Genomic DNA, 9,794 nt, shown 5'->3' on the forward strand with positions numbered 1-9,794 from the left:
TATATATATTACCTACAGCTATTGTCAAATTTCATAGTAAAGAACGACATACTTTCCAGCTAAGATTAAGAACAACACAAGGCTATTCCTTCCATCATTCGCATTCAATATCATACTGGAATTTCTTGTTAATGCAGTGAGATAGGAAAAGAAAAAAAGGGAGGTATGATAGACCTTTTACAAATGAAAAGAGATGGAGAGAGAGGAGAGGGAAAGGGTGGCCTAGGAAGGAAAATAAATTTGGACATGTTATATACATGAAGCAACTCTCCATGATGACAGCCACATTCACTATGTACTGCAAATGTGTCTTAATAAAAAATACTTCGAAAAGTTAAATATTGGCATATAACAAATAAAATGATGATTCTTATGTAGAAAATTCAAAAAAAGACCAAAAAAGAAAAAAGCTCTTAAAACTAATATACAATTATTTCAAGGTTGCCAAATACAAGGTTAGCATATAGAAGTCAATTTATTTCCTATGCATCCCTAATGAACCTTAGAATTTGAAATTAAAACACAGCTGCATGTCATTAGCAACCCCAAAAATGAAAATCTTAGTTGTAAATATAACAAAACATGTACTAGATCTGTATGAGTGAAAACTCCAGTGAAATAAGTTAAAGCTCTAAATAAACAGAGATATGTTCCATGTTCATGGACATGAATATTCAAATTTACTAAATGTCAAATATTTCCAACTCAACCTATAGATAACATGCACTCACAATGAAACTTCCAGACATTATTTTGTGGATATTGATGAAATTATTCTAAATTTTATGTTGAAAGCCAAAACATTCAGAATCACTGATGTAAAAATATATGAGAAAATGATTATCAAAGAATTGACAGTACTAGATTTTAGTCTGACTACAGAGTTACAATGACAAAGGCAGTGTGTATTGATGAAAAGACAGACAAAGACATCAATGGAACAGAACAGAGACAAAAATACATGTACCAAATATTATCCATCTTTGGCAATGGACAGAAGCATTTCAGCAGAGAAAGGACATACTCAGTTTTCTTTTCGATGAGGAAAGGGCATTCTTTTCTACAAATAGTACTGGACATGCGAGAAAGTTAATGTAGACATAGACTTTATACCTCTTACAAAAATTAACTTAAAATGCAACATAGACCTACCTGCTTATGCAAAACTAAAACGAAATGCAAAATTATAAAACTTGTAAGATAAAAAGAAAATCTAGGTGACTTTTGGCAACAATATAATAAATACAACATTCTAAAATAGAACAAAAACATTTGATAAATCGGACTTCACTAAAATGAAAACTATTGCTCTATCAAAGATATTGTTTAGAGAATGAAAAGACAAGCCACAGACTGGGAGAAAACTCTTTGCAAAACACTTAACAGATAAAGAACATAGAATCAAAATATTCTAAGAACACTTAAAACTCAACAATAAGCAAACAATCCAATTAAAAAAATGGGCAAAAAATCTGAACAGACACCTCCAAAGATATACAGATGGCAAATAAGCATATGAAAATATGTTCAACATTATATATCAGCATGAAATTGCAAATTAAAACAACAATAAGATGCCACTACACATATTTTTAAATGTACAAAGATTTGTTTTAATCAGATATGTTAGAACACGCAGACATGGAAATGACTGTTATAAATGAAGATTTTTTATATTCACAGATCCCTAGAAACAGCAGGCAGGCACATGGCATGCCACACAGAGCCACATGGGGTAAAAACAGGTCAGCCAGCAAAAGCTTGTGGTTTTCATGGGAAGAAACAGGCTAAGCAAGGCAAACAGGTGCTTTGCAGTAGACCCTGGGAATTAGAAGCTAAGTTATCTGTACCGGGCACTGGATTATTGAGGCAGGGAAATACTAACCTGGTATGCAAAATTTGTGAGCAGAAAGTGGGCTGGTTTTTATATGGAAGCCACACTTAGGAGCAAGCTTGTGTTATTTCTAGGAATGAGCCATCCCTAGGAGGAGCAGTGTGTCCTCTAATCAGCAAGGACCCTAAATAAAGAGAACAATAAACAAAAGGACAGTAATAAAATTAGCTGAAAGCAGTACTGGCAAAAATGGGAGGCAAGACATTTTCAATCAGTGGTGAGAATACAAAAGTTTACAACCATCTTGAAAGACAGCCTGGGTGCACCACAGAACGCGTAACAGCCCTCCTAAATAATCTAACTAATTATTTGAAATTTTGTGTCCACCTCAAAAACCACAAGTGTATATTTGCTGTAATCTTATGCTAAATTGTCAAAACTGGGAAGCAACTGAGATATCCCTCAATAGAAAAATGAACAAAATGTGGTACATCCATAAAATGGAATATTATTCTGATAAAAAGAAATGTGCTACTGAACTACAAAAAAAGACACAGAGACCATTAAATGTGTATTAGTAAATAATAGAATCTAGTCTGAAAAGACTGTGCACTGTATGGTCCCACTGTGTGACATTCTGACAAAGGCAAAGCTGGGGAAACAAAGGTCAGCGGTAGTGAAGGATTTGGAAGAGGGAGAGAACAGGTAAACTGCCCATCTTCAAGGCAATGAAACTATTCTGTTCAATCCTGCAATGAAGCATGATATATGTTTGTCAAACCCCACAGCATTAGTCAAGCACGATGGCACACAGCTGTCATCCCAGCACTCGGAAGGCTGAGGCAGGCAGATGGCCATGAGTTTGAGGCCAGCCTGCCCTAAAGAAAAGACCCTGTCTCAAAAACAAAAAACAAGACCCACAGGATTGTACGAAACAAAGGATGAAGGGCTGGGGAGATAGCTCAGTAGAATAAGCACTTGCCTGGCAAGTGCAAGATCCTGAGTTCAATCCCTACTACTGAAGAAAAAAAGAAAGAAAGAAAGAAAGAAAGAAAGAAAGAAAGAAAGAAAGAAAGAAGAAAGAAAGAAAGAAAAGAGAGAAAGAGAAAGAAAGGGATGACTCCTTAGTTAATTATCATATATCAATATGTATTCATCAGATGTATCAAATGCATCAAATTAATAAAAAATATAAATAATTGAAAAACATATTGGCAGAGATGGAGTATATAAAAACTGTCTGCACTTTATGTGCAATGCTCAAAAAAATAGATTACTTGGGGTGAGAGAGAGCTTGGCAGTCTAAGTACCTGACTGGGAAGTGCAAGGACATGGGTTCAATCCCTGATACCGCATGCTGAGCAGGCCTAGGGCACCTAGCTGGCCACCAAAACTGGGCGTAGTGGTGCACACCTGTAATCCCAGAACTGAGGAGGCCGAGACAGGAGGAGTAGTATGAGTCCAAGCTGCATAATAAGACCCTGTATCAATAAATAAAGAACAAAAGATAGATTACTTCACCAATTAATTAATTAAAATAAAATCTTAAGAGCCAGGCACAGTGGTATGTGCCTATCATCCAAGCTACTTGGAAAGTTGGGGAGAAGGATCATGTGGACTGCTGAGTTCAAAGTCAGGCTGAGGAACATAATAAGACCCTTTCTCTTCAAAGAAAAAAGTGTTTTCAAAACTAAAAAGTCAAACATTGCGCAGGAGAAGATATTTGCATTTCATACACAGTAGCTGACAAAATATCCAAATATTTGGAAAATTGCAACAAATTAATTTTTAAAACACACTTTTTTAAATAAAAAAGAGGATGTCAGCAGAAAATTTACAGAAAGAAAACTGGGAAGGCTACATGACACTGTTCTCATCATCCACGATATAATGACAGGCGGCTGATGTCTAGTGGGTGTGAGACGGTAGACCAGAAGCCTCTCTCCCAGCCTTCAGATGTGCAGTCGGGACACGGCTTTGGCATGATCTGGCCATCCCTGGGTTACTTGTTCAACACAGCAGCTGCACCGCCAGGAAGTCATCCAAGAGAAACTTGCACAACGGGAGATAGACACAAAACTTTTCATCATAACATAGTCATGCTGGACATTTGGAACGAATAAGAAAAGAATGGACAATGAAATGTACATAGTGGGACATTCCACAGTATTTTAGATAAGTAATTTTTAGCTATATGTATCAACAGGAATAAATTATCAGAGTAACAGGGAATAAAAATGAAAATTATATGTGGATAACAAGTTTTGAAAATATACTAAGTATTTAGGATATATATAACAGAATAAAAACATAAATGTAAATCATATAACAAGTTTTAAGGATGTGATTCCCTCTAAGCAGAAGTAGAAAGGAGATTGGAGAAAGTTATATATGGAGTTTCCACTATCCTGCTATGTTTTACTTTTTAAAATAATCTAAAAACAAATATTAGCAAAATGTAAAGGTTTTCCTTAAAACAACATGGAAATGCATGACTTCTGTTGGCTGTGTTTCTCTGTGTATTTGCGATATCATCAGTGTTATATAATAGATCAGCTCCCTAGTGTTTAAGGATGACAAAGAGTGGAAGATGTTGATGGGGACAATGAGCGTCTAAGAACCAATTGGGTAGTAATAGAATGAGCTCAGTGGGCTCAACTGAAGAGACACTGATGGGAGTCGAGCTGGCATGTATCATGCAGAAAATGTGTTTAAAATTAGCAGCACTGACAGGGTCAGAAGCCCCTACACTCTGAGTATCTTCAGCAAAGAAAGCTGTCCCAAGTCACTACTTGCGATGGTCTGATGGAAGTGGGAGGGTTCCTTCTCTCAGCCCGGAGCCTGTTCTCAGAAAGCACCATTAGCTGAACTGTCATGACTCCCAAAGCCAAAAGGCAAGTGAGGCTCTGTCTCCCTTTGTGCCCACCCCTCCACACAGACATAGCCATTCAGTTGTTAAATAAACCCCTCATCTGCACATCTGCACTATGCTGAATGGAGGCACTTGACAGCATTGTCTGTAATTATGAGAGGGAGTATAGCAGTTGTGTGATGGGAAAAGTTTATGTGCAGATAGACTGACTGGAGGAGCAAAGAAACAGCCCCTCAACAGAGGTAAGGACTCAGAGATTATGGCTCTTCTTGGGGTTTGAATTCTCTCCAAAGAGGTGACTCCTTCATCTCCAAAAGTAAAGAAGAAAACGGGAATGAAAAAGGCCAGTGTGAGATTCTTTATAGTTTTCATCCTTTCTGACCTTATTTCAAAAAATAGAGACCAAATTGAAATAGAAATAAGAGCAAGAATAAAAAATAGTAGGAAGTTCTATCCCTGGCATCACATGCCATGCTGGCCCACTCCTGTCACAGCCCGCGAGTCAGTGTGGCAGTGCATACTTGTAATCCCAGCGCTGGGAAGGATGAAACCAGGAGGATCACTATGAGTCTGAGATGCACAGTGAGACCCTGTACCAAATACATTTTTTAAAAATTAGTAGGAAGGACAAATTTACAAATTGTTCAGCATGAAAGAAAACTAAGTAATAAGCCCTCTGGGAAATGTAGTAAGGTAGGAGTTTGGAAAACTGAACTTGAAATTTATTAATTACTACACCCCATATAATTCAGTCATTCTGTCTATGAAATGAAGATTGAGTATACGTCAATGTTTCTTAAATATGACATTTGAAAAGACTGCACTACAATCACATGAAAGTCTCTAAGCTACTCATAGACCCACAGAACCAGCATGCAATGGTCCGACCAAGAAGACTGATTTTAACTACCACACACACAATGGGGTGTACAGCTTGAATTACCAGATTTTTAAGTGGCTGCTCCTGTCACAGTCGTTGGTGATCAAGTATAATTGTATTTGAATGTGTCTCTAGATTTGATGCTATTTTCTAATTCCTTAAGAGAAAGAGAAATTTATTTTCCTAAGTTTTTTGGTATTGTTCCCTTGTTGATATATCTATGGTGTTTTTAAACTTTGTAAACTAATGTTAGATAAAACTGTACATAATTCTTAGAAAGAAGGTCTTTCTAAAATATTCATTGACAATGTTAGGAAGATAATAATCAAAGTTTGTATTTCTTTTCCCTATGCATGATCATATAATTTGATGAAATGGAAGAAGATAGAGATACTTAGAATAGTTATTTAGAAAAGCAAGATCTCTAATGAGAAATACCCAGGACAAATTTTCTTATTTATTCCCTTCTATATTCATCTTCAGTATTTCACTGTGTTGATTTTAGTTCAATTTCTATAAATTTGCTTTCTATCCCTTTTCTTTCATCAAATATTTGCTGTATCTTCTAAATGCCAGGAGTTTCACTGCATGCATGGTGTACTAAACTTTACAAAGACATGGTTGCTTTCCTCAAAGAACTCATAACTTTCAGAGTAAGTAAACAACATATACTACCAAAGTACTGCAGGCTTTGAAAATAGTTGTGAATAAGGTGGTTGGACTCTACAGAAAAGGTAGTCATTGCCCTCTAGTGTGGAAGTCAGGACACTAGCACCCCCAGGGCTCAGCTGGATCTGTGTGTGCTACAGGGAAAAGGTAAGTAGGGAAGACCAGGGGCATGAAGAAAATGCCACAATGAGAAGCCTACGCAAAGGCACAAAGGATTAAAGCAGTATCTTCTGCGAGGGAATGATACACTATTCTGTTTTAGGAAGAACAATAGAACACACTTGGGCAATAAATTTGGCCTTAAATCGGAAAAGTCTTGAAGGTGTAGATAATTTTTAAGTCAGTATGATGGCATCGATGAGTAGTGCTGATGACATGCTTCGGTCTGTGCTTGGAAAAACTTTTCTAGAACAAATATGAAAAGTAGGAAAAGGAAAAGATCAAAATCTAATAGCTTGTTCAGACACTAGTAGACTAGTATAGGTGGGCACCTGAAACAGTAAAGAACTATGAAAAGAAAGAAAATGATTAGATAATTATTTCAGCACTAGAGTTCTAAGTGGTTAATATTTGATCAGATACATGAGAAGGAGGAAGGAGGTGGAGGAAGTGTGAAAGTGTTTCTGTAGTTTTTAGGCTTGAAATGGACAGGGTAAAATGCAGCAGGTAAATCAGCATAGCATAGTGTGATGGGGGGCTTGGCTTTTGGTGTGAAGTTTGAAGTTCCTGCACTATTATGAGAATTTGGAGCTCATACAAATGTGGGTCTGCGCCTGCAGGTTTGTACAACATCAGCATAAATTTAATAGCTGGAAATACTGGGGTGTACAAGCTCGTCACTGGCAGAAGGACAGTGAGAGTACAGGAGCTTGGCACACATCTGCGCTAGGCCTGTCCCGCCCGCCTGGAGACACCATGATAGCTCCCATGAGGCAGAGTGAGACAGGAGATGTAGGTGCCTCATGAGCATGATGAGAAAAGAGCATAAGTTATATAAAAATGCAAAACTGTTTAAATTACCAATGCTTTCGACAGTAATTGATTACTTTATAGCATTTCTTCAGCCTGAACAACACCAGATGTATACCATGCTGACAAGAGAGGCTCTATCAAAAATGTGTAATGTGAATAATTACATTGATACTATTCAAATAATTGGCTGCTAATAATGAAAGAAAGAAAAAGTGAGTCATAGCACACTAAACGTAAAAAAAATCAATAATAAATGTTCTACTATTTAAGTTTAAGAAATATTTATAATAATTGAAAAGAAAATTGCATACTGAGGAAAATATCAAAAAATAAAAAGAAGTGAATGAGTCATATTTTAACTTTCCTTGAAAAATCTCTAATTGCATAATTTTAGTAATAAAGTTGAGAGGAGGAGAGCAGAGTAGGGAGAAAAGTAAAGAATGAACTCAATTCACAACACATGTGCTCACTAAAGAATTCAGAGACTGAGGAAGTCACAGAATGAAAATCTGGGCTTATTATTTTAATTTATTTGGTAGTCTCAAAAAAATTTTAGACTGGGTATGGTGACACACTCCTGTAATCCCAGCACTGGGGAGGCTGAAAACAGGAGGATCACTATGCCTCCAAGCTGTGTAGTGAGACCCTGTATCAAATACATTTTTAAAAAAATTATTGGTTGCTTCCCATACGCTAGACAATGCCTGAGGTGCAGAGACAGAGATATATCAGTCTAGAAGACATGAAATTTTCTCCTTTGGATAAAGTTTATTCATTTCCTGGGGGCTCAGTAGAATAACCACTTGCCTGGCAAGTGCAAGGCCCTGAGTTCAATCCTCAGTATCGCAAGAAAAAAAAAAAAAGTAAAAAAAGTTTATTCATTTCCTAAGTCAAAATTCATAGCTGACAACTGCTAGTGTGAGGTGAGGTACAGAAAGAAGACAGGTCAGAGGGATAAGAAGTGTGTGGTGTGAGAGTTATAATTATTAGAAAGGTGGTCAGAAAAGCCTTCACTAAGAAAGTATTTGGGTCATGGGTTCCAGGAAGCTCAAGAGAAATCCCTGCTGAAATCAAAAGAAGGAGTGGTTCTAGTTGGTGATTTTAGCATATACAAATCCATAATGCAGAGTACGCTTGCAGTGCTGGAAGAACTAACTGGAGTCCTAAGTAGCTGTGCTTGCTAAAGTATCCAGGGGGAAGACTGCCTGGCTGCAATAAGAGGCAGTACTGGGGCAGAATATGCAATTGTATGCCACTGTATGAATATCACCTTTTCCTAAGATGAGACACAAATGGAGGGTTTCCAGTAGAGTTGAAAAATTCTACAATTTTATGTTGAAGTAAAGTTTTGGTACAATTTCTTTGGCTGACTTTTTATAGAAACTCTCCTGGATGTGGTGGCACACCAGTAATCCCAGCACTTGGGAGGCTGAAAACAGGAGAATCAGTACATGTCCAATCTGCTTAGTGAGACCCTGTAGACTCTGTACAAGTCTCATCCAATTGCTGCTGATCAAATTACTACTGTAAATGAACAGTTCAGATACAACCAAGTTACTGATCAGTTGACCTTAAGATAGGAAAAATAGGAATATCTGAATGGGTCCCCTGTAACCATGTGAGACCTTGAAAACAAAAGTGAAAGAAGATTCAATCACAATAGAAAGTCAATAAAATCCAAAGCAAGAGAAAGACTTGAACTGTTGTCACTAGCTGTGAAAAGGAAGGAATGGAACCACAAGAACAGTAACACAGACAACTTCTACAAGTCACAGAAATTCCAGTCCAATCACCTCTAAAGGAACCACATGACAGTGAATTATGCCAATGACCTGATGGATCTAAAAGTAGACTCACCCCTCAGAGGTTTCAAAAATAAATGGATTAGTTCAATCCCTGGTTCCGCCAAAAAAATAATAGTAATAATAAATAAATAAATGGGGCACTCTTATCAGCTTGATTTTAGCCTAAAAACTCTGGAAAAGAGAACCAGTAGATTATGCATTGACCAGACTCCTGAACTATAAAACTAAGAGATGATAAATATATTCTATAAAGTCACTCACTTCATATTAGTTTGATACAAAACAGTAGAAAACTAAAACATAAATAAAAGATAAAACATCTGAAGATTGTGTTAACCTAATGTTTCATTTAAAACAAATTCTTCCAGGAGAGAAGAGAAGGAAAGGGAACATAAAAAGAATTCAGATGTATTATGTACATTTATCAACTCCTTATAATGAATGGAATCATGATGTACTGCAAACAGGTGTTAATAAAAATGTTGAAACATTAAAAAACAAACTCTATGACTTATTCTCATAAAATAATTTTCCTAGTCTCCTTATCTACACATCTTGAAGTTCAGATAATTCAGTATAAGAGAATTAATTAATGAAATGGAGGAAAAACATGTTACATAATAGACAAACATAATAAAATTTTAAGTTGCTATAGAAATTTTGTTTGGAGTATAATTTTCTAAGTAATTTTCCCTGTTCTGCTGAGTGCAGGAAACCTAGAATTCATTTTGAAAAAGCTTAAATGTATCTTTTTTTTCCTTG

This window comes from Octodon degus, unplaced genomic scaffold (assembly GCF_000260255.1).
Source record: "Octodon degus isolate 3935 unplaced genomic scaffold, OctDeg1.0 scaffold00032, whole genome shotgun sequence".
Taxonomy (NCBI): Eukaryota; Metazoa; Chordata; class Mammalia; order Rodentia; family Octodontidae; genus Octodon; species Octodon degus.